The sequence below is a fragment of the Molothrus aeneus genome, chromosome 14, assembly GCF_037042795.1.
Source record: "Molothrus aeneus isolate 106 chromosome 14, BPBGC_Maene_1.0, whole genome shotgun sequence".
NCBI classification, from domain to species: domain Eukaryota; kingdom Metazoa; phylum Chordata; class Aves; order Passeriformes; family Icteridae; genus Molothrus; species Molothrus aeneus.
In genome coordinates, this window is record NC_089659.1 from 20,037,460 (window position 1) to 20,063,971 (window position 26,512).

At 41.8% G+C, this 26,512-nt stretch overlaps 1 long non-coding RNA gene across 1 annotated transcript; it reads left to right on the forward strand.

Moving 5' to 3' along the window:
- The first annotated feature begins 1,563 nt into the window (after nt 1-1,563).
- LOC136562808 (uncharacterized) lies at nt 1,564-2,079 on the forward strand. Its single transcript, XR_010784572.1, has 3 exons — nt 1,564-1,796; nt 1,890-1,933; nt 2,034-2,079. It is a non-coding gene; the product is annotated as an uncharacterized lncRNA (long non-coding RNA).
- The last annotated feature ends 24,433 nt before the right edge of the window (nt 2,080-26,512 follow it).

Consider the following 26,512-nt stretch of genomic DNA (forward strand, 5'->3'; position numbering starts at 1 on the left):
CGAGCAGGTGAGGCACCATTTGTCTCTGCAGCAGAAGTGTACGTGGTGACTCTGTTACAGCTCTGTTCTTTGTCTGTCTTTTTAGGAAGTAAATCTGGATACCAGCAGTCAAGGTGAGCAGTGGTGAGAAGTAGCTGTTATTGCTCAGGTCTCAGTTTCTGGTGCTGCTCTAAGCTTCCATTCTCTTTTTTTGTGGTTTAGGCAATCCACTCGGAGCCTGCCGAGCCCCCGTCACCAGCCGGCCGATGCACCGGGTTCCCTGCACGTGCGAGCCCTGTGGATGCGTTACAGGACCTGGTGATGAAACCCTGAACTCTTCTATTTAAAGGTGCCATCCAGGTGGCCTTGGGCACCTGCCAAGGAGTTGCAGTGAGTCGGGGAAGTAGGGAGGAGGAGCGAGGGTCCCCTCAGGTTTCAGCCATGCCAAATCACCTCATCTCCTCTTAGCCCAGGCACCCCCTGTGACGACGGCCTCGGTCTCCGAGTGTGCCCGAAGCGTGCGACCCGAGCAGCTGAGCGTTCTTAGGAGCACGGTGAGTAGCAGACTTGTGGGGTTTTGGCCGATGGGCTGCCAAGATCGGGCACTGATGTTTGATTTTCTTTAATACAGCTGTCTGAGAGACATCAGCCTGGTGCCAGCAGGACCTTCCCGGCTGACGAGGTGGCCTTTCTTTGCAGCCGAGACCGGCATCCCCAGGAGTGCGAGAGATAAGTAGAGGGCCATGACCCAGAGAGGGGATGCAAGCAGGGTGCTGGTTTGGGAATTACTGGGAGGGGTTTTTGAGTCCCCTTTGGAGATGGGGGGGTGTCCATGAAGCGGCCCCTTAGGCCCCATAAAAGCAAAGCCTGGCTTTGGATCACAGTGCTGAGGTGCGCAGGGCAGAGCAGTCCTGGTGTGTATCGTGTCACTTGTCTTTTGTGTATTATGTGTGGTTGGATATGTCATGTCTTTTGCCTGAGCCCTTGGAGGGGCCTGTCAGAAACCCTGGCATCATTGTTAGCATCTGTGATCTCTGCATTCCTCGGCCTGGCAGCCAGGCCATGGAACTTTCGCCTCAGGAGCTCAGACAGGCATCAGACTCTCTTGTCTCTTTAGAAGCATCCGGTCGGATGTCTTTTCAGGTCTTGTTCTGAGCTGTATGGACAGCTGTGCCCCGCCAGGATCCATTATGGCGGACTAGGACTTGTGAGAAGGTGAGGGCAGGTAGAGGCTTCTGGCCGTAGGATTCTCGGGCATCCATCTTTGCAGTTTTTGGAATAAATCATTCGGTTAGCATCTTCTTCCTCCAGGTTTCTCTGAGCTTCATCAGCTCACCATCGGTCTCCCCTCGGTCATCTCCTGTTGCATTCTCTCAGTCCTCGCAGCCATTTTCCTTGCCAGGAGATTTCTGTCTGTGTTGTGTCCCCGTTGTCTGTCACATCCCGTCTGTCCCGTGTCACGGGTGTCTGCGCACACATTTGTGCCGGAGCTGCTCTGCCCTGCCGCATAGCCTGGTGCAATAGGAGAAGTCCCGGGGACTTGAATTCTGTAATGTGGGCTGTAGTTGGACACAAGATATCTGGAGCTATTAAGTTACCCTGCAACAGTTTGACTTTTGTCCTGACTTTCTTTCAGATGCATAAGGATAAAATCCAGGGCAGAGCCCCCCATCCCGGGTGTGGGGATTGCCCCGAGCATGTGAGTCCATGTTTGTTTCTGCAGAGGAAGCATAAATGGTGGCCGTTACAGCATTGTTCGTTGTCTCTCTTTTTAGGAGGTCAAGGCCGAGAGCAGCAGTCAAGGCCGAGTGGGCGAGGTGAGCATTGAATAGCGTACAGAAGCAGTTGTTATTGCTGAGGTCTCAGTTTTGGTGCAGCTCTAAGCATCTCCTCTTGGTTTTTTATTTTAGGTGGTCCACTTGCCATCTCTCCTGGCTGAGCACGCCTATGCCAGGTGTGTGCAGCTTAAGGTATCGGTGTGGCATCCTTGTCAGATTTGGGAGGTTGTGTTTTCACAGTATCTCAGCATGCTTTTCTGCTTTGTTTCATTGCAGGTGCTGTTGCTGCCCTAGGCACGCCAAGGAACAGAGGAGGGCAGGTGAGTCGGCGTTTAGGCAGGCTGACCCATAGGTGAGCGTTACACAGCAGCATGCTGAGCGTGTCCCTTTTCTCTTTGCCGGTATCTTCCGGGCACCCTCTGGAGCCAAATAAAGATTTGAGGTGAGCCGGGGCAGTGGTGCAGAGGAGTCCCGGGGATTACTGTTTTTGAGGGCAATAGTCAGGTTTTCTGTTTTGTCTTAGGTACCCTGAGGAGGCTCGTAGCCCAAGCTTGTAAACGGCAGCACCGAAGCACACACGGAGAGCATCTCAACGTCCACGTCTGACCGAGGAGGGATTTTGTCCTCTCATCTTCCAAAAGCTAAGTGTTGGGGCCAGTGGCTCGGAGAAGGGGAATAGCCTTTACTATCACAGGAGGCAATCAGATGTCAGCTTAGGGGACAGGTCTGTAGGGGGGCGGGCTCTCTGGAAGTAAAGGGAGAGGGTTTCCCCTCAGCCTCGCCAGAGCCTTTGCCGGGCAGGGCAGTTCCGACCCATCTCCACATTCTCGGGAACTTTGCGTCGTCCGCCTCCCTCGACTCGATGTCGTCACGGATCTTTCCCCCGAGGAGCTCGCCTTCACGTCCGGAGCTATGGCCACGGTCACCCGGCAGCCGGCTTCCTTCTCTAGGCTCGCCGCCCCTCTCAATCATCCTCTTAACTGCTTCAGCACTAACTTCTTTTGACGAGTTACATTTCATCATCACCTGCTCTCGTCATAGGGCTTCCTTTCCTTTGGCATCATCAGCCTCTGGCTCATCTTGCGTTAGGAATCTCGGGTCCCTACAGGGACAGTGCCAGGCAGTTGTCACTTGTCTCTGTGTCATGTCATCCGTGTCTTTGTTATGTCGTCCGTGTCCGTGTTATGTCGTCCGTGTCCATCGTCTTACGTGTCACAGGCCTTTGTTACGTCTCAACGCTTTATCGGCACTGTTCCGTGCCACGTAGGCCATATTCTAGTCACGTTCCTTTCCGGATATCCCTTATTCCGGCATCTTTACATTTTTACTCTTTGAGACAGGAATGTCTCAAAGGGACAAGATGTTCTCATCCATCTTCCTTCTCACTACCAGCTTTGGTAGTGCCTTTTTTTTCCACGCCATTCTCTTGGACTTCCCGAGGGAGCGTCTTACACCCTCCTCACGTGACTGCAGGAGTTCTATAGGTTCCATCTTCTCAAAGGGTACAGGGCTCAAGAATTAATCTTCCAGAGAGCTATCTCAAGTCCTGGCTTATACTGTATGTACTTACATTGTTTGTACCTATGCTGGTTTATACTGTATGTACTTACATTGCGTTTACCTATGTTGGCTTACACTGTATGTACTTACATTGTGTGTACCTATGCTGGCTTATATTGTATGGACTTACACTCCATGCACACTTGCACTGTATGCGTCTGCTTTTATTGTGTGTACTCATGTTGTACCACTTATGGTCGGAGCTGCCCTGCCCTGGCATGTAGTCACAGTTAGGTAGCAGAGTTATAAAAACTTTACTGTTCATCTGTCTTTTATGGGATTTTGGGTAGAAAATTTATTGGTCCAGAGCGGGGACAAGTCCTAGCTGTCAGCCACTCGTTGACCGCTTCCTGTCGTCTCACAGGTCCCTGAGGCTACTGATTTCCCCAGAATCTACCATTTGACGTCAAGGAGCGGCAGCCAGAAGAAGCGTGGAAGTACGTTCTTCAGCGTCTCGAGTGGGAGCCACAGGGAACGTTTAAATGGGAGGAGTGCGTGAGCATGTGTGAGAGCACGTGTCTGTCTGTCGGCGTCTGCTCATCTCTGCGTGTGTGAGCGCATGCTGACTGGATTTAACCTTGTGTGTGTGACTTGCTTTTCAGGTTTTTCAACTCATTTGTAAATTTAGAGTAAAAAATCCCCAGCTGGGTTTAGCCCCCCCACCCCCCCGGCTGTTTTTTTTTCTTTTTTTTTTCCCCCCGGCTGGGTTTTTTTTCCCGGGTCCCGGTCGGTCTGCGAGGCGACGTTCATCGCCAAAGTTTGGGCACAGACCCTCCAGGGACCGGGTATTTCTTCAGGCAGGAGGAATTTTTGGAGGCTCCAGGGAACCACGTTCCCGAGGACCAATGATTGCTGGGGTGTAATTTAGCAGTTGTGATCAGAGGGATGGTGAGTTTGTGTGTCATTTGAAGGGGGTGTTAATGGTAGATGAGTGCTGTTTTTTGTGTGCTTTTGTTGTTTTGGGTGTCCTGTAACAATAAATCCACATGTAATGAAAATAGAAAAAGGTTATAATCTTGTGTTAATGTGTGTGTTGTGTTGTATTGCTCTGTATTGCAGGGTGAGCACAGGGTGAACTCTCTCCTCCTTGCTGTGACACCTGGGCTGGCAGGGATGACACAGTGACCTCTGCCAGCTGATGCTGCCTGTGCCATCACCTGGCACTGACGTGTTTGATGAAAATCCTTTCGCTGGGTTTTTTCTCCTGAGAAGCCTCAGAACAGAAATGGAACCAATAACAATCTGCTGGCTGTGGAGTGTGGGCTGGAGATGGTTTAGTAACAGGGGCATCTTGGATTGGTCTCCTGTGCATTGTTTCTACTTGATGACCAATCATGGTCCAGCGGTGTCGGGGCTGTGAGCAGTCCCAGGTTTTTATTATTCATTCCTTTCCAGCTTTCTGATGTCTCCTTGCTCTTTTAGTGTAGTTATCTCATTTTCTTTTAATATAATAGAGATCATAAAATAATATTTCAGCCTTCTGAAAGTGGGAGTCAAGATTCTCATCTCCTCCCTTGTCCTGGAGGACCCTCAAACACCACCACAATCAGCGGCCGAGCGGGTTTGTGCGAGCCTCTCAGTAACCCTCAGCCGGTCCCGAGTTGGCAGACACCAGGGGGCAGCCCCGACACGCCCAACAGCGGGGAGACACTCTCTGTGCCCCGAGGGTGCTGAGGGCACCTGGGCTGGGGGGAGACACTCTCTGTGTGTGCCCCGAGGGTACTGAGGGCACCTGGGCTGGGGGGAGACACTCTCTGTGCCCTGAGGGTATTGAGGGCACCTGGGCTGGGGGCAGACACTCTCTGTGCCCCGAGGGTACTGAGGGCACCTGGGCTGGCCGGGAGACACTCTCTGTGTGTGCCCCGAGGGTACTGACGGCACCTGGGCTGGGGGCAGACACTCTCTGTGCCCCGAGGGTACTGAGGGCACCTGGCCTGGTCGCCTTTGCAGCACAAATGACACCAGAGACAGCGGTAGAAGATAAAGGGCCGACTCTTAGCAGGGGTTAATCCAAGGTTTTATTAGGATCCACAAAGGAGCTCCTGCACCTCAGGGGGCTCCTGCCCAGAGCCCCGGGAGTTGTGCCAAGGTTACATTTAAAGGGAGGTGGAAACCGAAAGTAGATAACAGCCTACCAACCATTAAGTGACCCTAAGGGATGGATGCTGGGGGATAGACATATAGGACAGCGTATGGGGCAAGGCTTGGGGGGCTGACCCCTAGCCTCTGGCTGATCACTCGACAACTTGGACTGAAACTTCTGGATGGAGGGAATGGGAGGCTGAGTGATTGACAGAGAGCCAGGGTGGGGGTTTGGGGATGATCTCATCCCGGGAGAGGGATAACACAGGTAAAGGGAGGGGGGTACAGTTTGGGATAAACCATTTGGGAAAAATTACTTCAAAGTATTACAAAGTATAAAAATGCACTACAGCAGGGTTGGGCAGCACCAAATAAAATGTAATAAAATGCTTTAAAAATAGAAAAATTAAAAAAAAAAAAAAATTGTTTTTTTTTATTATTTATTTTTAATTAAACTGTAAAGTGCTGTAAAGTGCTGTACAAGTTCCATAAAATGTAGTGCCGTAATGCAAGACCCTCAAACACCACCACAATCACCAGCTTAAATTGGTCTGGGCAGCACCAAATAATATAAAATAAAAAGCTTTAAAAATAGAAAAATTAAAAAAAAATTAAATAAAAAACAAAATTAAAAAAATAAATGCTTTAAAAATAGAAAAATTAGAAATAAAAAATAAAAAGAAAATTAAAAAAATAAAATGCTTTAAAAAGAGAAAAATTAAAAATAAAAATTAAATAAAAAATAAAATTTAAAAAATGCTTCAAAAATAGAAAAATTAAAAATAACAATTAAATAAAAATAAAATTAAATAAATAAAATAAATGCTTTAAAAATAGAAAAATTAAAAATAAAAATTTAATACAAAACAAAATTAAAAAAATATAATAAATGCTTTAAAAATAGAAAAATTAAATATAAAAATTAAATTAAACATTAATAAAATTAAAAGGTTTAAAAATAGAAAAATTAAAAATAGAAATAAAAAATTAAATTAAAAATTAAAAAAAAGGTTTCAAAATATAAAATTAAAAATAAAAATTAAATAAAAAATAAAATTAAACAATAAAAAAGCTTTGAAAATAGAAAAATTAAAAATAAAAATTAAATAAATAATAAAATTAAAAAAAATAAATGCTTTAAAAATAAAAAAATTAAGAATAAAAATAAATAAAAAATAAAATTTAAAAATTCAAAAGCTTTGAAAATAAAAAATTTAAAAAACAAAATTAAAAAATAAATGATTTAAAAATAGAAAAAATAAATATAAAAATTAGAAAAAAAAGCTTTAGTAATACAAAAATTAAAAATAGAATATAAATAAAAAACAAAATTAAAAAAATAAATGCTTTAAAAATAGAAAACTTAAAAATAAAAAAATTAAAAATAAAATTAAAAAATAAAAAGCTTTAAAAATAGAAAAATTAAAAATAAACATTCAATAAAAAACAAGATTAAAAAATATAATAAATGCTTTTAAAAAATAAAATTAAATATAAAAATTAAAAAAAAAATTAATAAAATAAAAAGCTTTTAAAATAGAAAAATTAAAAATAAAAACGAATTTAAAAAATTTTAAAAAGGCTTTAAAAATAGAAAAATTAAAAATTAAATAAAAAAATTAACAAATCAAATAAATGGTTTTAAAATAGAAAAATAAACAATCAATAAAAAACAAAATTAAAAAATATAATAAATGCTTTAAAAATAAAAAAATGAAATATAAAAATTAAATAAAAATTTAAAAAATAGAAAGCTTTAAAAATAGAAAAATTAAAAATAAAAACGAATTTAAAAAATTTTAAAAAGGCTTTAAAAATAGAAAAATTAAAAATTAAATAAAAAAATTAACAAATCAAATAAATGCTTTTAAATTAGAAAAATAAACAATCAATAAAAAACAAAATTATAAAATATAATAAATGCTTTAAAAATAAAAAAATGAAATATAAAAATTAAATAAAAATTTAAAAAATAGAAAGCTTCAAAAATAGAAAAATTAAAAATAAAAATAAAAAAAATTTTAAAAAATAGTTTAAAAAGAGAAAAATTAAAAAAATTAAAAATAAAATTTAAAAAATAAAAACCTTTAATAATAGAAAAATTAAAAATAAATATAAATATTTAAAAAATAATATAAATGCTTTAAAACTAAAAAAAAAAAAATTTTAAAAAATAAAAAGGTTTAAAAATAAAAATAAATAAAAAATAAAATTAAAAAAATACAAAGCCTTAAAAATAGAAAAATAAAAATTAAATAAAAAACAAAATTAAAAAAATAAATGCTTTAAAAAAAGAAAAATTAAATTTAAAAATTAAATTTAAAAATATTTTAAAAATAAAATAAAAAGCTTTAAAAATAGGAAAATTAAAAATAAAAACAAATAAAAAAATTAAAAATAAAAAATAAAAAGCTTTAAAAATAGAAAAATTTAAAAAACCCCAAAATTAATAAAATAAAATTAATCAAAAATACATGAAAAACAAAATAAAAACTCTAAAGTGCTGTAAAGTGCCATAAAATTTCCATAAAACGTCGTAAAACTGCCGTAAAGCGCGACTGTCGCAAAAGTGTCGTAAAAGGTGCCGTAAAGCGCGGCTGTCGTAAAAGGTGCCGTAAAGCGCGACTGTCGTAAAAGGTGCCGTAAAGCGCGACTGTCGTAAAACGTGCCGTAAAGCGCGACTGTCGTAAAAGGTGCCGTAAAGCGCGACTGTCGTAAAAAGATGCCGTAAAGCGCGACTGTCGCAAAACTGTCGTAAAAGGTACAGTAAAGCGCGACTGTCGTAAAAGGTGCCGTAAAGCGCGACTGTCGTAAAATTGTCGTAAAAGGTGCCGTAAAGCGCGATTGTCGTAAAAGGTGCCGTAGAGCGCGACTGTCGTAAAAGGTGCCGTAGAGCGCGACTGTCGTAAAACTGTCGTAAAAGGTGCCGTAAAGCGCGACTGTCGTAAAAGGTGCGGTTTTCGACAGTCGCGCTTTACGACACTACCTTTTATGGAACTTTTACAGTACTTTACAGCACTTTACGGATTTTATTTTGTTTTTTAATTATTTTTAAATAATTCTAATTTTTAAATTTAATTTTTATTTCATATTTTTTTAATTTTCCGATTTTTAAAGCTTTTTTTATCTTTTTTTTAGTTTTAATTTTTATATTTTAAAGCATTTATTTTATTTTTAAATTTTCCTTTTTATTTAATTTTTAGTTTTAATTTTTATATTTCTAAAGCATATTTTAAATTTTTTATTTTTATTTTTTCCTTAATTTTTACTTTTGGGTTTTTGATTTTTAAAGCTTTTTAAAATTATTTTTTATATAATTTTATTTTTGATTTATCTATTTTTAAAGCTTTTTATTTTATTTTAAATTTTTTTTAAATTTAATTTTTTTGTTTTATTTTTTTAAAGCATTTATTTTTTTAAATTTATATTTTATTTTTTAGTTTTCATTTTTTATTTATAAACTATTTATTTTATATTTTAAATTTTAGTTTTTATTTAATTTTTAGTTTTGATTTTTTTATTTTTAAAGTATTTATTTTATTTTTTACTTTTTATTTAATTTTTAGTTTTGATTTTTTTATTTTTAAAGCATTTATTTTATTTTTTACTTTTTATTTAATTTTTTGTTTTAATTTTTTTATTTTTAAAGCATTTATTTTAGTTTTTAATTTTATTTTTATTTAATTTTTGTTTTAATTTTTTTATTTTTAAAGCATTTATTTTATTTTTTTAATTTTATTTTTTATTTCATTTTTATTTTTTGCTTTTTCTATTTTTAAGGCTTTTTTAATTTTTAAATTTTATTTTTTATTTAATTTTTTGTTTTAATTTTTTTATTTTTAAATAATTTATTTTAGTTTTTTAATTTTATTTTTTGTTTCATTTTTATTTTTTTCTTTTTTTATTTTTAATGCTTTTAAAAAAAATTTTATTATTTATTTAATTTTTAGGTTTTTTTTATTTTTAAAGCTTTTTTAATTTTTTATTTAATTTCTATTTTTGATCTTTCTATTTTTAAAGCTTTTTAAAATTTTTTTATTTAATTTTTTATTTCATTTTTAGTTTTAATTTTTTATTTTTGAACTATTTATTTTTTTTTCAAATATTATATTTTATTTCATTTTTATTTTTTGCTTTTTCCATTTTTAAAGCATTTATTTTATTTTTTTACTTTTATTTTTTATTTATTTTTTGTTTTGATTTTTTTATTTTTAAAGCATTTTTTAATGTTTTTTTAATTTAATTTTTATTTTTGATCATTCTACTTTGAAAGCTTTTTTAATTTTTTGTAATTTTCAGTTTTAATTTATTTTATTTTTAAACATTTATGTTATTTTTTAATTTTATTTTTTATTTCATTTTTAGTTTTAATTTTTTATTTTTGAACTATTTATTTTATTTTTATTTTTTATTTAATTTTTATTTTTTGCTTTTTCCATTTTTAAAGAATTTATTTTATTTTTTTAATTTTCTTTTTTATTTAATTTTTAGTTTTGATTTTTTTATTTTTAAAGCATTTTTTTATTATTTTTTATTTAATTTTTATTTTTGATCTTTCTATTTTTAAAGCTTTTTTTATTTTTTATTTAATTTTTAGTTTTAATTTTTTATTTTTAAACATTTATTTTATTTAATTTTATTTTTTAATTTTATTTTTTAATTTTATTTTTTATTTCTAGTTTTGATTTATTTTTAAAGCATTTATTTTTTTAATTTTATTTTTTATTTAATTTTTTAGTTTTAATTTTTCTATTTTTAAAGCATTTCTTTTATTTTTTAAATTTTTTTTTAATTTTTAGTTTTAATTTTTCTGGTTTTAAAGCTTTTTATTTTTTTTATTTTCTTTTTTTTTAATTTTCCCATTTTTAAAGCATTTATTTTTTTTTTTAATTTTTATTTTTAATTTCTCTATTTATAAAGCTTTTTATTTTATTTTATTTGGTTCTGTCCAGACCAACTCAAGCTGGTGATTGTGGTGGTGTTTGAGGGTCTTGCAGTTACCCCGATTAATAGGTAGAGATGATGTTTGGAGGCCACAGTGTTACAGGTAGGGGTTAAACTGTTTTTTAGGGTCTTTCAGGTGATTTTTCAGGGATTTTTAGGGATATTTTAGGGGTTTTTTTACAGGAGTTTTTTAGGAATTCTCTGGAAATGTTTAGGATACCTTTAGGGCTTTTTCAGGGCTTTTAAAATAATTTTTAGGGTGTTTTAATGACTGTCTTACGGGGCGCCCCAGCCACCCAAGGCACCCCGTGCAGGCGCTGCGGCGCTCCAGCCCAGCCTCCCGTCAGCGCCGCCCGTGGTCGCTTCCCCTCTCCTGCCGCCGCTGCTGCATGACGGGCCGAGCCGCGCCTTCCCCACCGCACCCTCCCGCTTCAGAGCTGCTGGATGGCGTGGCTCCGCCGCCTCCCTGTAACCACGGACATCCTGGCGTTCCCTTCCACGGCCGCAGCCGCGGCCCTGTTCCCGTTCCCCCAGCTCCGCCGCCTCCTGCACCCCCCGGCCTGCCCGCCGCCATGATGACTGCCCACGCCGCCCTAGTGACGGAACCCATGCATGCGCAGTTGCTACAAGCCCTGCACCAGCGATATCACTCCGCGCCGACTCATGGAACCACAGCACTGCCTCTGGGATCAGCCACACGCATGTGCAGTTGTATCTCCACGGCCCCGCCGCCACCCCACACTGCGTTCGCCGCAGCTTTGGTACAGCCCGCTCCCGGTTCCGAGCCGCTGCGTGCCGCTGTCCAGCCACAGCCGGCATCCCTGTGCCCTGTCACGCCACTTCTGCCGCCACTGCGTCTATACACGGCACCACAGCAGGCGAAAACTGCAGCGCCTTGCGTGTATCCTTCCGCGTCTCTCCCTCTGCCGGGCACCGAGAGATCCCTCTCCAGCACGTAACCCTGAGCAACCGATACCTGGTGTGCCTCTGCGTTTTCGCCTTCCACACTCCTAGCACCCAGTGGGACTACTTTGTGTCACGATTCGTCTGCACAGCCACATCCATGCACACAAACCGTGCGACGAGGAGGAGGAGGTTGGAATATGACAGCTGCTTTAATAAATACAGGACAGACAGAGAATTATTTTGCCCCTGCAAATGCCAGCCCTTTGATCCCAGCACAAAAGAATTTCAAAAAAGAACTGTTCCCAAATAGCTCCAGAGTCCCCTCAGTGTTTGGGACAGATTTCTCGACCCAAAATTAGACAGTAAACCCTGAAAATTTGCCAGCATTAATGCCAAAATTAGAAAACTCACAAAAATCTTTTGATAATTTTCACCTAACAGACTGGTGTGAAAAACATCAATCACTTGCTTTTCAAATTTTTGAAAGTTTAATAGTAATAAAATGGTTATAAAAATAGTCATACAATTAGAGTAATAATAATTTGGACAATTTGAATTAGGACAATATGAGACAACAAAAACAAAGAGTTACGGACGTCCGGGTACCTTTTTCTGGGCAGCACGGGCCTGAAAAAGGACCCCCGTTAACAAAGGATTAACCCTTAAAAGCAACAGCCTGTTGCATAGTCATACACTTCGTACATGGTGCATAAATTCCATTCAAACACAGGATTCTGTCTGCTCATCATCCACTTCTTCCTTCTAATCCTAACAGCGCCTTGGAGGCAGGAAGAAGTTTGTTTCTTCTGATAAGAGGGCAATATATATAAATTCTTTTTCTCTGAAAGATCCAGGTGTCCTGTGGCCGCTATCTCGCTGCAAGTCCTTTCTTTAAAAAAAAGTATCTTACATAGCATCGTTTCTATTTTAACAGTTTTTATAACCTAAAACTATATTTAACACACTACTTAAGAGAATTAATACAGCATTCCTTTCTAACACAACACATATAATATTCATTTTAATATTTCAAAAAAGCCAATCATAAAATACCTGCATTTGTCACAATCCCCACTCTTATTCTTTGTAAATCCTTTGGCTTGAGCAATATTTCTTATCTACTTGCATCTTCTGGACTATGCGGGCAAAATAAAACAGGGGATTACACAAGGAAGAAATATAAAAATAGTTGCAACACATAAAATGGAAGATCTTAATTTCTTCTAATACATTACCCTACCAGCTAGGTTTTAACATTGTTTTCTAATTTTTGGACCGGTACCTCGGTTATTATATGCATATATATTTTTTTTCTTCTTTGATTTCTTTTGCTTTTTCTAGAATGACTTTTCTGTGGTCATCAATTTTCAACAATTTGATATATTAAACTTTCCACAAACACCCCCTTCTTTGGCCAATAAATAGTGTAAAGCCAACCTATTCTGATACCCTACAGTTTTTGTTCGGCTTAGCTGACTTGATATTAACTCCAATGCCTGGGCAGCTCCATTTGCTATCATTTCTATAACTGCTTGGAGTCTTGTAATACGACTCAATAGATAATTTGGGGTCAATACAGAGTTAAGTTGCTGTGCTGGTTTTACCTTTTCGTTTATTATTTGTTTTTTTACCAAATCTCGAACCGTCAGGATTAAATGTAAAACAAATCCCTCTCTCTCCTTTTGGACATTCAATTCCAAATCTATTACCACTTTTTCCTAAGTTTCTTGTAATCCAATAATTTACTCCATTTTGCCTACAGGTTCTTAATTTGGATGGGTTATAACAGTGGCTGTTGACATAGGTGTGTGTAATTAAAGAGGAACTTTGGTTTCTTTCCACGTGATGCTTTCTGCAGCATTTGTGACACGATCTTGCTGGTATCCCGAAAGGGAAAAGAGAACAAATGAGTGCCAGAAACAGGAATAACAGAGGTCCAGTATGCCTTATACTCCCACCTCCCAGGCCTGTGAGGTTGCAACCCACAGCAGGTGTATTTGATCTTCTCGGTGGCAAAAAACAGAGGCCAATCTGGTCATGGCCTCTATTTCCTTGTCACTTTCTCTTAAATAATTTCCAGGCAAATTGATTTGGACACCCTTTAACTGTGGACTCTTACCGTTCTTCAGGTATCTCTCATTCACCAGGCACTAGTAATTCCCATCCACAAAACTAAGTTATTACTTTAACACTTTTTGCAATAAGAGCATAAATGTTGTGAACTACAATACTAATTATTCTCACAATTCAAGCATTTACTTATAACCCAGCTAGCATGTCCAGTCTTGGAATGAATCAAATAAAGTTTACTGATGGAAATGGTAATTCCCCTTCTCCCCTGTACAATTCTCAGGCTAAGGTCAGAACACAAAAACAGTCTTGATCCTTCTATCTGGAGTATTCCTCCCCTAAGGAGATGTTTTATTCAGGCAAGACCAGAATAAAACCAGGCAGTGTTTGAAATCAGTGGTACAAGCGTTGTCTTAATTCTTAATTCTGTGTTGTTCTTTGTACATTTCTTGGATCATTTGCCTTTTTTGAAACTATTACCACTCAGTCCCCATTGGAAAGTCAGTTCAGTATCACCTGGTTTAAATGTGATAGTCCATTCCTCAGGTTTCTTCACAAGTCCTTTGATTCTGCTGGCATGAATTCACCCTCTTTCTGTGATTCTGATTGTTGCTTCAGTAGTACCTGGAAAGGACTTCTTAATAGCATAGTAATAAAAGAAAGATAATAATGCATTAACTTTTACCCTTCACTCTTCTTCCAAACTTTCTGGGTTTAGCTAAAAGCTTTTTCCACAGCAGCCTCTTCTTCTTCTTCTATCCAGCTGTGCTAATAGCTGCAGAGGCAAATTCTTCTTTTTGTGAGTTACAGTTAGTTAAATAAGAAAAGCTAGACCAATTTTAACATGAGATGTATCACATCTATTGCTTTTTACTTTTTGGGCAGCATTTAATTGTTTTAGCCTTACAAACCCATTCTTCAGAAAAAAAAAAAACCAAACTTCTTTTTAACAGCAAACAAAACACACAAAAGAAAAAACCAAAAACCTTCTTACTTAAGAAAAACAAACCACTTTGTGAGGTTTGGAGAGTCAGCAATCTCTGCTTTGATTTTATCTTTTAGTCCTAGCCCCCTCCCGCTCTTTTCACGGCCTTGCTGTCAATGCCGTGCTGCCACTTCGCTGCAGGGCCGGAGCAGGGGAGAGCAGCCATGGGCATGGGGACCCTGGGGGCAGCCTTGGGTCCCTTTTGCCCTCTCTCTCTCTTCTTCTCTCTCTTTCTCTTTCCTTCTCTCTCTCGGCCTACTTACCGGGGCTGACACTGCCATCCTTGACTCGGGACCCCGGCAGCCTGGGAGCCCCCCCGGCAGTTCCGCCACGGCGCCAGCCTGCTCCTGGCCGGCAAACCCGTGTGTCCCCTGCTGCCAGCACTGCCGCCGGGTCACCTCCATGGATCGGTCCCTGCCACAGCCTCCGAGACCCCGCCGCTCGTAGGGAGCGGCCAGACACCTCCCAACCTTGACAACCCCAAACCTGGCGTCCCCAGGTGCTCCTGACATTCTTTTCCTTTCTCTAGTCAACTTCTCCTCTTTTCCCTTCAAGGAGAGCCCGTTCTGCTAAACCCTTTCTGGACCTCAGTTCCGCATTGAATAACCTCCTAACAACCGTGTGTTAAGACACTTCCCTGCCTTTCATGCAAAAACCCCGCATTCACACTTCTGCTCTCTTCTAGCACCAAGATGTCATCACTTCACATTCTAACATCTCAGAGTTTGCTAACCACCTCCCTACTTCAACTTCTCTCTTTCTTCTCTTCTTACCTGTTTTTTTTGATTCAACACACTTCAGACAGTATGAACTGAATCTAACTAAATTACTTCCAAAAGTAAGCTTACAACTTTCTTTTACTAGGATTGTAGTAGCTGTTAAATACCTACTGGCTAGCTGTGGCTTACTGAGTCCAACATCTTTGATATATGAGCTACTAGATATTTTTTATTCTTCCTTAGCCTTGAATTAAAATTTTATGAGGTACTCCATTTTCTGTATTTATGTATAAATGATAAATGACTTTTCTAACAAAGGTAAGCTTAAAGCTGGTACTTAGGCTAGTTTTAGCTTAACTCTTTTAATTTAACAATATCTTCTTTGGTCTGTTTTATATCATCTCCTTCTGTCCGTTTTTTTCATACACAAATTTTGCTACTTGTGTGTACCCCTCAATCTATAATATTTCAATAATCTAGGTAATTTTCTGATCTCTCTCTTTGAAGAGGGAGGGAGAATGAATAAAATTCTTGCAATTTTCTCATGGTTGGTTTTCTAGCTACTTCTATTTATTAAGTGTCTAAGATATTTTACCACTGGGTAGTGAGTCTGAGTTCTTTTATTAACCTCCCTTAAATCTTGTACTAGTCTATAACTCCCATCAGACTTTATTGGGGGAATAGGGATATTATGAGGAGACATACAAGGTTCTAATGCCCCATCCTTTATTAGTCCTTCTATTACCGGCTTCAAACCTTCCCGTCCTTCTAAAGATACAGGATACTGATGTACACGTACGGGACAATCTTCTCTCTCAATTGTAACCCTTATGGGGTTGATATTTAATCTTCCCCTATTTCCTTCCCCACCTCAAACTTCTTTGTTGTTTTTTTTTTCTTCATCCTCTTTTAAATAATTTTAAAACTCTAGCTGTCATTTTCCTATTTTCTGATATAACTCCTATTCTTAATTGCACTTGTAAGACTCTTCCCAATAAATTGCTACCTGCCCCTGGGACCAATAAGACATCTCCCATCCAAATTTTAGTTTCTTCCCTCAATTACTACATCTTTAATGACCAGAAATATAAAACTTTCTCTCTTTGCCCCTGTTACTTTCACTATATGTTTGCTCACACTATAACTTTTTGGAATATTTAACAGGCAGGTTCTCTCTGCCCCTGTGTCTAATACAAATTCCAATTCTTCTTCTTGGGGACCCACTTTTAAAGTTATCACAGGCTCCAGATGGTATTTGTTCCCCCCAGAAAATTAGAGCTTATGACCTCCCTATTCCTCCTCTGTGCCCATCTCTTTAAAGATTTTCAGATCTTCTGCTTACTTAGGACCATTTTCCTATTTCTCTTAAGTTTGTTTATCTATTTAGTTGCAGTTTCTTCTTTCCCCTCGAAAAGCTGTCCCTTAAAAACCTTTTTTTCCCCCTGCATTTCGCCTTTGATATGCTGTCGCATTTATTCCTTTGATTATGTAATTACAATAATTATTCATGTGTTTACTCCCCTCCTCGTTATTTTTACCCCACTCAGGAGGTACAGTTGCCATTTTGTCTTCTCTGGGGGTCCCCGTAGATTATCTTTTTTCCTAAGCTTTTATTTCAGCTGCTCTGATTAATTGCCTTTCTTCCTGAGAAAAATATTATTTTCATTACAGACCACATCTCTTCTGAAGTATAAATGTTTGGACCTAAAAATTGGTCTAATTGTTCAGCTATGCCTATGGGATCCTCCAAATATCCCTTTTATTTATTTCTTAAAATTTCAGACCTCAGACGAAGTCAAAGGAGCATTTACAAACCCTGGTCCGCCCCCTCCTATGGGAGCCTCCTTTAATGGAAATAGACTAATCCCTTTATCCCATTCTTTTTGGATTTTTATCTTCTATAGCTTTTCTCCCGTATTTTTAGGATGAATCAGGAGAGGACTTTCTTTTACCTGAACTTTTAGTGTTTCGATAAGGTGATTCCTTTAGAGAGTTCCCCTGAGCAGCCGGAGCTGTGGTTACCAAGGGAACGGAGCTCAGGGCGGGACGGCGGAACTCGGCACAGCTCAGGGTCTGAGTCCTCCAAAGGCGGGGTCTGCAGCCGGGATCGCCCGAGGGGATCGGCACAGCTCAGGGTCTCGGTCCTCCAAAGGCGGGGTCTGCAGCCGGGACCGCCCCAGGGGCTGTTCCGGTGCAGACCGAGCTGCAGCGTGGATCGGCCCCACGTGGCTCACGGCGGCTGATCCGGCAGAGACAAAGCCGGGACTGACCCCGGCTGCAGCGGCGGGAGCCGAGCAGAGTCAGGGCAGCCGGGGATGGGACAGACGGGAGCCCCCCTCGGTGCGGTCAGCGCGGTAAGCACGGTGCACACGGCAGGACGGACCCCCCGCCCCTTCCGCCGGCACGGCCAGCGGAGCGGCCGCGGGCTAGGCGGCCGGGACCGGGACAGACGGACCGGGACAGACGGACCGGGACAGGCGGACCGGGACAGACGGACCGGGACAGACGGACCGGGACAGACGGACCGGGACAGACGGACCGGGACAGACGGACCGGGACAGACGGACTGTGCCGGAGCCGGCACAGGGGCTGGGGCAGCCGCGAACGAGTGGAGGAACAAACAGGAATGGATGAGGTAATATTTCGTTCCCAGCCTTATACTTTCACCGTTTTTCTTTTATTGCCTTTAAAAATGTTATTTTCTTACAATCTCCCTCCTGCCCAGCATGTGGTATATCCTTTTTTTTTTCCTGGATTAAACGGTTTTTACAAATAAATCCAGAGTTTACCAAAGCAAACTTCTGCTTGGATACTTTGAAATGGTCGACAAGTTAACTCACGACCTTCTCATGTTGTTTTTCTCACCACCCTTTTATTTATCCTTTGGCAAATTATACATCTTTCAGTTCCTTGTTTTTCTACTCCAAAAATCGCAATGCATCCATAGTTCCTTAAAAAAAAATGATCACACAAAGCCTGAGTATCCCACTGGGCGTTTTGATACATGTCCTCTGCTATTCCCTAGTAAGCATTTTATTATATGTCTTCCATCAAGATGTTTCTATTTCCCCCATTTATCTTTTTCGCCACCTATCTTGTTTTAATTTGCCTTTTTTTTTGCTTCCCTAAACTTTGGAATTTCCAATTTTTCCTCATTTGGAGTTAATATTAACTCTTTCAGCTCCATTTTCTGCTGCATCCTTAGCTTCCTGATCTGCCAAATTATTTCCAGGGTCTTTACCCTGCAAATGCCAACCTTTTGATCCAACACAAAAGAATTTCGAAAAGGAACTGTTCCCAAACAGCTCCAGAGTCCCCCCAGTGTTTGGGACAGATTTCTGACCCAAAAAGAGACACTAAACGCTGAAAATTCATCAGCATTAATCCCAAATTAGAAAACTCACAAAAATCTTTTGATAATTTTCAACTAACAGACTAGGATGAAGTCAGAGGCCAGATTTGCAAAGAAGAAAGTCTAAATCCTCTAGCTATGCCTGTGCCATTCAGCGAGCAAGCCGCTTGTCCTAGAACACGGGTGGCTATCCCACCTCATTAGATAAAAGAATTGCGAAAAGCAATAAGGGATGTGGTATCTGCTCCCCATATTTTAAGCAACTGCTGAAAAGGATAGTCCTGGAAGGACGTACACTCACACCAAATGACTGTAAAAATCTTGCTAGTATAATTCTCACAGACTCACAATATATGCTATGGGAACTCAAATGGAAAAGACTGCTTACAGGGGTACTAGCCACTTATAGACAAAATACCGATGCAGACCTTCGTACCCTTGTCATGTCTAAGCTGACTGGTGACCCTCCTGATGATCAGAGTGATAATCGAGTGAATTTACCCAAAACAGCGTTAGATGACATTAAAAAGATGGCTCGCAGAGTCTTTTTGCAAATTCAGCCTGCAAGAAGTTTTGAAAAAGCCTATAATATGATTAGGCAAGACTTGTCTGAACCATTTACCACATTTGTGGGGCGGGTAACGCAAGGAGCAGAAAGACAATACGGCGATGATATAGCTTGCCCAATAATGATACGGGACATTATTGAAAATAATGGCAATGCAGAATGTAAAAGAGTTATCAAAGCCCTAGGAAAAGAAAAACCCACAGTGCCTGAAATGATAGATGCCTGTAACAAAATTGGGAGTCCACAGCAAGTGGCAATTATCCAGGCAAATGAACTTGGAAAAACTCTAGGAGAAAAAATTGAAAGGGCTCTTACAGCTCAAACAGCGCAAGCAGTCGCACAGGCAGCACAAACAGAAGCTTTACCTGTAAATCAACCAAAGACGAATGTCTGGGTTGCTTTAGCCAGGTCTGCAGGCTCCGATACCATCTGTCTATCTGACACAAGCCCTGACAAACCTTTTTCAACCTGTCTAGTTGGAGTACCTTTCCCAAAGGGTCTTGATAATGTTACTCCTGATAAATGTTGGCCATATGATGATCATCACGTATCTCCAACTCCCAGCCGGAAACACCAAACTTATATTGATAATTCTAAAGCTGATAAATCTGACCTTCAAGAGCTAGAAATCCTAGGCTCATTAACTATGGATACCTGTTACTTCTTTCATTTCTTAGGAGAAGACGGCCCTCATTTAAAGGTTACCCCATATCACCCAGCTTATAGCAATATGACTTCTCATCTCCGTCCGTCCCGACCGTGCTACCCCCCGATGCTCCTACAGGTAGAAACTCACTCACTAGCAGGAAGAATCCTTCCAATGCATTTTTTCTATTTTTATCCTCTGAGTGTCCAACTTCTTTTGCTAAATTTCTACAGATTTGAGCTCAAATTACCATTTCTGACCAGTGCAGAGACAAATGATGAAACATTCCTGAGTTATTCTTACTCTTCATCTTATGGAAGTAGCAGCCAGCACTAAATTTGCATGATCTAACCAAAGTAGACATTTCACAGAAAAGCACTTTCTATAGCAATATTGAAAAACTATAGATTGAGGTAAAACCATCAAGTTTCTGCCCTCACTGGTGCAAAGTCACATGTTGTTTGAAGAGCATCCCACTGAATTTTCTAAAGATGTGTGAATGTGTCATCTGGACCACAGGAGATAAAGCAGGGTTAAAACACTGAGCAAAACTGCAGTTAACAAACACAAGGTTCATCAACCTTGCAATAGAAGCTTGCAGAAACCTTTCAAGGCTCATCCAATAAAGCCCCCTGGCACTTTGTTCTTCCCCCTCCTCCCAAATCTCCATCCGTCCGAGCCAGCATCAGCAGGAAATTTTGCACGGAAGCTTACCAGATAAAATAGCTATATCATCTGCCATTAGTTTTAGAGAGTTCTTCAAAAATAGGTTAAAAATTATTTTATCTATTATTTTTTAGCTGTGTCCTAAGTTAGGGATGGGCCGAGTCTCGTGTCTTTGTCTCACAGAAAGGTGGTTCACATGTCCTTTAATATCATATGTGCAAATATTTCCAATCTGCATTCTGCCTTATCAGAAGGCTAATTAATTGCTTTATTATACTATATTACATTACAACTAAACCGAATCTGCCAAGTAGTCAACCCTGCACACAACTCATGACTGTCACCCAACAGTCCCGACACGCACACACACTTGGCCCTGACAGGCCAAGGAAACAAAACACCATCACTTTGGGTAAACAATCTCCACGCTGCATTCTACTTCGGCACAAACACAGGCACAGTAAATGAGATAAGAATTGATTTTACTTCCTCTGAGGTTCAGAGAACGTGAATCCCAGAAATATTCTTGGGGAGAATTGTGCCTTGCTTTTCTCTGTGAAGAGAAATGCGGTGACAGGTGCACCCTCGCCTCCAGGGCAAAGAATCACGGAATGGTTTGGGTGGGAAGGGACCTTGAGGTTTATCTTTGATTTATCCAACACTTCAACAGGCAAGAGGGGGCTCATCCGCTTCAGAGCTGCTTGCTTTTCTCACACCTTTCACGAGCAAAGCCTGAAGCAAACCCTCCCAAGTTGCCCTATCGACCAGGGGACCCCTCAGCACTCAGTGACACTGCCAGCAAAACCTCAGACTTTTACTCACACAGGGACGAGGCCGTGCACTCGGTCGTAACCCAGATTCTCTTTTTCCAGCAGTAGCCTCGAACTTCCTTTGTTCTCTCTGCAGGCCTTTTTGCAAGCACACCGATTAACAGACTACAGAAGTTTCACCAGCAGACTTCAGCTAAATCCAAAATTGGTTTCTAGTCCAAGTAAAATTTCCAACCCCCTGTCTCACCTGCGATGTTTGGAATTTTAGGAGGCGGCAGCCCACTCGAGATCAAAGGTCCTGGGCAGGGTGCCGGCCCATGGACACAAATGCCATCCCTTTTCCAAGGGAAACAAAACTCATCACCCCAGTTTCCTTACATCAGTTTGCCGAAGACGTTCGGCACTCCCAGGTCACTCAGAGTTTTCGTTGGCCGCAGACTCGGTCTCAGAGTTACGGAGTTACGCTTCCTCCTAACACTCACCTCCCCACCTCAGCCCCCTGCTGCTGCGTCCCCTTCTCCGCCCCTAACCCTACTCTATTTTCCAGCCCGCCCTTGCTCCATCCCTCACTCCGCCCTTAACCCGTCCCACCACACCTCCCGCTCCATCCGTTACTTCACCCACCGCCCACCCGTGAGTCCCCTCCAGCAGCACGCAGGAGCCCGAACCCTCGGAGGACGGCGCAGCTCTCGCATCAGGACAACACCCAGGCGAGACAGGCAGGGACAACGTCTGTGGGCTGCAGGGTGTCACAAGGGGCTGCGGGCTGAGGGGAGGGGGCTGGAGGGTGACACAGAGGATGGGGGGAGCTGAGAGGCAGAAGGGGGCTTTAGGAGCAACTGGGGGGCTCCAGGGTGGCACAGAGATGCTGGGAGTGGGGAACTTGAGGGTGACAAGAAAAGGGTGAGGGGGAGCAGATGCCTTGAGGGGCAAAGTGGGGGCTGCTTGAGCGTGACAGGTGAAGCAGCCCTCACACCACCCCTAACCAGGTGGAGAGTGCACGGTGGAGGCCAGGGGGCCAAGGGACAATGTCAGAGGTCTCGGGGTGGCACGCAGACATTGCGGGCTGAGGGGCAAGGAGGGGGAGGCTTGACAGACGGAGAGCTCACACCGAGGGTTAGGGGTACAAAGGACACATGGTACCAGGTAGGGTTAGGGTACAGGTGCAGCAGCCCTCAACCCAACCCCAAGGTCACCCTAAAGAGCACCCCTAGGACCCCAGTTTTCCCCAACAGCAGCACAAGGCAATAACCCCAATGCTGGGACAGCCCCAGAAGTCTCCCAGCAGCTGCAGGCAGCAACCCTAATAAAAAGGTAGCAATGATGTTTGTGGTCTAGAGAGTGACAGGTAGGAGTTGGGGGCTGAGCAGTTTTTTAGGGTTTTTTTTAGGGTTTTTCTCATGGCTTTCAAAGGATATTTTAGGGCTTTTTTGGAGGAGTTTTCCAGGAAATTTCTGGGAACATTTAGGATACTTTTAGGGCTTTTTCAGGGCTTTTAAAAGATTTTGTTAGGGTATTTTAAGGGCTTTCTTAGTACTTTTAAGAATTGTTTGGGGGGGGGCTTTGTGTGTTCTTGGGGCTTTTTTAGGACTATTGAGGGGATGTGGAGGACTTTTTAGGGCTTGGGTATTTTTAGGGTTTTTGAGGGAATTTTTAGGCTTTTTTAGGGTCTTATCAGGGCATTTTAAGGATTTTTGGGGTACTTTTAGAGCTCTTTTTGGACTATTTAGGGTATATTTACGGATTTTTAAAGGTTCTTTGGGGATTTTTAGGGGTTTTTTAAAAGTAGGGTATTTCCAGTGTATTCTAACAGCATTCTGAGGCTGTTTTTAGGTTTTCATGGGGTTTTTAGGAAATTTTGAAGATTTGGAGTTTTTCAGGGAATTTTTAGGTTTTTTTAGGGTTTTTCATGGCACAACACATGGAGGCTGAGGGGCAGCTTGAGGGGCACTGTGGGGGCTTGAGGGTGACAGAGGCTGGGAGCTGAGGGAGGAACAGGGAGAGGGGACAGCGGGTGACACACAGAGATGCTGAGGGTGGCAGGGGCAGCTGTAGGGTGACACAGAGAAGCTGGGGGCTGAGGGGCAAAGGAGAGGGGTCAAGGGTGACACACAGGAGCTGAGGGCTGGGGGGCAGAGGGACCGGTTGAGGGGTAAAGGGAGAGGGCTTGAGGGCAGGACAGTCCAGTGGAGATCAGGGGTACAGGGTACAGCTGTACCACCCCTCACCGCAGCCCTAACCTCAGCCTAAGCAGCCCCCCTAAAAACAGCCTTTTCCCCCAACAGCAGCACAACGCAGCAACCCTAACAGCGTGACCAGACAGCAACCCTCACACAGCAGCACAATGACAGAACCCTCAGAGGACAACAGACCCACTGCAGTAAGGTAGGGACGACATCTGTGGGCTAGACAGCAAGAGGTAGAGCTCGGAGACTGAGCATGTCTTTGTGAGGCTTTTATTCCAGGACTTTTAAAGGTATTTAGGAGATTTTGGAAGGGACTTTTCTGGGACTACTTAGGGTATTGTTGGGGCTTTTTCAAAGCCATTTTATGAGTCTTTAGCATATTTGGAAGATTACGGTCAGGGTCACATGAAACACCCTTTGAAAAGGCAGAGTTTTAGGACTGCAGTGGAATGCTCGAGCAAGGGGCCAGCGGCGGCACAGCGGGTCGGGTCCCACGCTGCCAGTCCGAAGGTTGTAAGTTTTAGGCCCAGCTAAGTGTTTGTGGTTAGGGTTAGATGCTCTCAGCTATGGTCTGGGAGAACTTCCGCACAGAAAAACTCACCCCCCGCATCTCCCGACGCCAGTTCACAGGAGGTGCTCGGCAGTGCCAGGGCTGCCCGAGTTCTCGGCGGGGGCAGCTTTGCTCCCGGAGAAATCCTGCGCCGGCCCTCTTCCCCGTAAAGCCAAACTCACCCCCGCTGCGCGTCGACGTCCGTTCGCAGGAGGCACGCGGCACTCCAAGGGCGGCAAGAGTTCTCGGCGTCGGCAGCCGCGGTCCGTGAGAAATCGTTCCCTGCGGTTTTGGAGGCCGAATCGCAGTTTCGGCCACGGGCACACAGAGAGGAAAGATGGTTAATTTCCTTGGAAAGGAAAGTCTGGCAGTCCATGGTTTAAGGGGCAGACGAAGGGCTGTGCAGGGGAAGGAACTCCTCACAGAACCTTTCTTCACCTCAAGCCCCACTCCAAGGTCTAGCAGCCCCCCGTGTGACCAGCTGCTTTCAGAGGGTTACCCAGGCACACCCACACAGGGAGCCGCTAGTCCAGAGGGGCTAACAGGGGCATCCCAAGGGTCCCTCCAGGAACTACGGTCGGAGCATCCAGCACGGACTAGGGAGCAGCCGGACCCACCCGGGCACGGAGCAACACTTTGAGAAAACGCCAAGGGAAGAGCCGTTTTGCCATGGGGCAGCATCTGAGCGGGCCAGGCAGCACGTGGGGTTCCAGGAGAGGGCTTTCAACTTTCCCCTTTTACTGTGCCAGTCCCTCCCCAGAGCCCCCAGACCCTCCACAGCACTCCCAGAAAAGAGAGGGGTTATTAGGAGAAAAAGGGTTTAGAAAAAAGGGAAAAAGCTTCCTTTTCCTTTATTTTTTGTGTTCAAACTGGGAGGGACTCTGCTTCCCCTGCAATTTTAGTGGTCTCAGTTGAAAGAATCCCTGCCTTTTCTATGCTGTTAGGGGTGTTAATTGACAGGGAGTCCTCATTTTCTATTATTTTCCAGTTTAAGTAGAAGGGGAAAATCTTGGAAATGTTTCTTATGGATTTGAATTAAGGGCAGCCACCCCCTTTTTGTTGTCCTGAGGCCTAAATTGAGGGAGAAGCCCAGCTACCTCTCCATAAGAGTTTGAACTGAGGGAAAAATCCCTCTTTTTTTCATCACTGGAGAGATATAAAGTGAGGAAAATCCCTCTTTTCCCAGTATTAAGGAGAATAAATTAAAGGGCAGAAACTATTTATTTGCTATTGTATTCGTTTCAGTAGAGGTAACTGCCCCATTGCCTCTGTTTAAGGGGTTCACTGGAAGGAAGCTCTGCCTTTTTCAGCATTTTAAGGGTTTAAAACTGCATTTCAGGGCCCTTCTTTCTGTGCCATAGGACCAAGTATCTCAGAGCAGCGTGAGCCTGGCACCTGGCATGCACTTAACCCTTACACTGCCTGGGAAGCTTTTATTTATCTTATTTTTACTTACAATGTTGATAGACCTAATTAGAGGTCCCAAGGAGACTTAGACTATTCCTATCATAAGCATTCTTTTCCACCCAGCATAGTCACACATGAAGTACTACTTAGTAGCCACTAAGGAATAATTATGTAAGTTAACAGCAAATCACCCAATTTATCTAGATATGCTGCCTAAACAGAAACTTTTATTTCTTACCAGTCTTCTGCCCATTAACTCCAAGCAGTAGTTGCAAAAAAAGAAAGTGCTGTTATTTTTCAGAAGAGTTTTCTTCTATAACAAGCCCTTTACTCCCCTTGAACTCGAGTCAGAGGAGCCAAACAGCAGCAGCTGCTCTGAGGGTTTTTATACCCGGTGGGATTCGCCCCCTCCCTTTTCCCGGGTGCCACGGGAACGAGAGGCGGGCACCATCAGGGGTATATTAACTCCAGCCTTTGCTCAGGGCCTTCATTCCCCCTCTGGGATGTGCTGGGATAAGAGCTCTCCTCTCATTTCAATGAAGAAGCTCTTTCAGCTTATCACAGCTTGTTTTCAGCAGGTGTTTCTGGGTATCTAAAGCAACAGAGGCTTTGAAGATACTGTGAAGAAAACAGCATAGAATACAGGGCGTATTTAAGTTCACAATTTTGGGTTTTGTGTTTAGGGGTGGTAAAGTGCATTTGTAATTTCTGGTTTTGTTCTTATATTGTTTTGTATTTTTTTTAGGAGGAGCGCAGCTTCCAGAGACTCCAGGTTGTGTCAGCTACAACGCTTTTTTCAGCAGATTCATCATGTCCCAAGAGGGATCTGCCCAGTGTCCAAGATGATGTTTGAGATTGAGGCTTCAGGTGAGTTGAGGATTGTGACTAGGAGAGGGAGGGTGAGCAGGTATCCGGTTAGGAGTTATTGTTGGGGGGGTGATTTTGAAGGCAGCAGGGTGAGGAAGGGTGTTTATTTGAGGCCCCCCCACCCAAAGGCTTTTCAGAAGCATGGCGGAGGCATTCACACGTCTTGCAGCACACAAGGTCACCCACTGCACTCACAGGAATGCCATTTAACTTTGCCTTTCTCTAACCCAGGTGCCACTGAAAATAATGGCCACAGCCTTGGAATCAGGATGAAGCTGGAGCCTGAAGAAGCCAGGCACACTCAGGAGAGGGCAAGTAGCTGACTCGCTGGGATTTGGCCCACGTAACTCTGTACTCATACTTTGGTTTTGGTTTTCTTTATTGTAGCTGACCGAGAGGCTAACAGGCGATCACGGGGCCCTCCGAGGCAGACTCATTTCAGGTGCAACGTGGATCCTCATCACCGATCATCCAAAA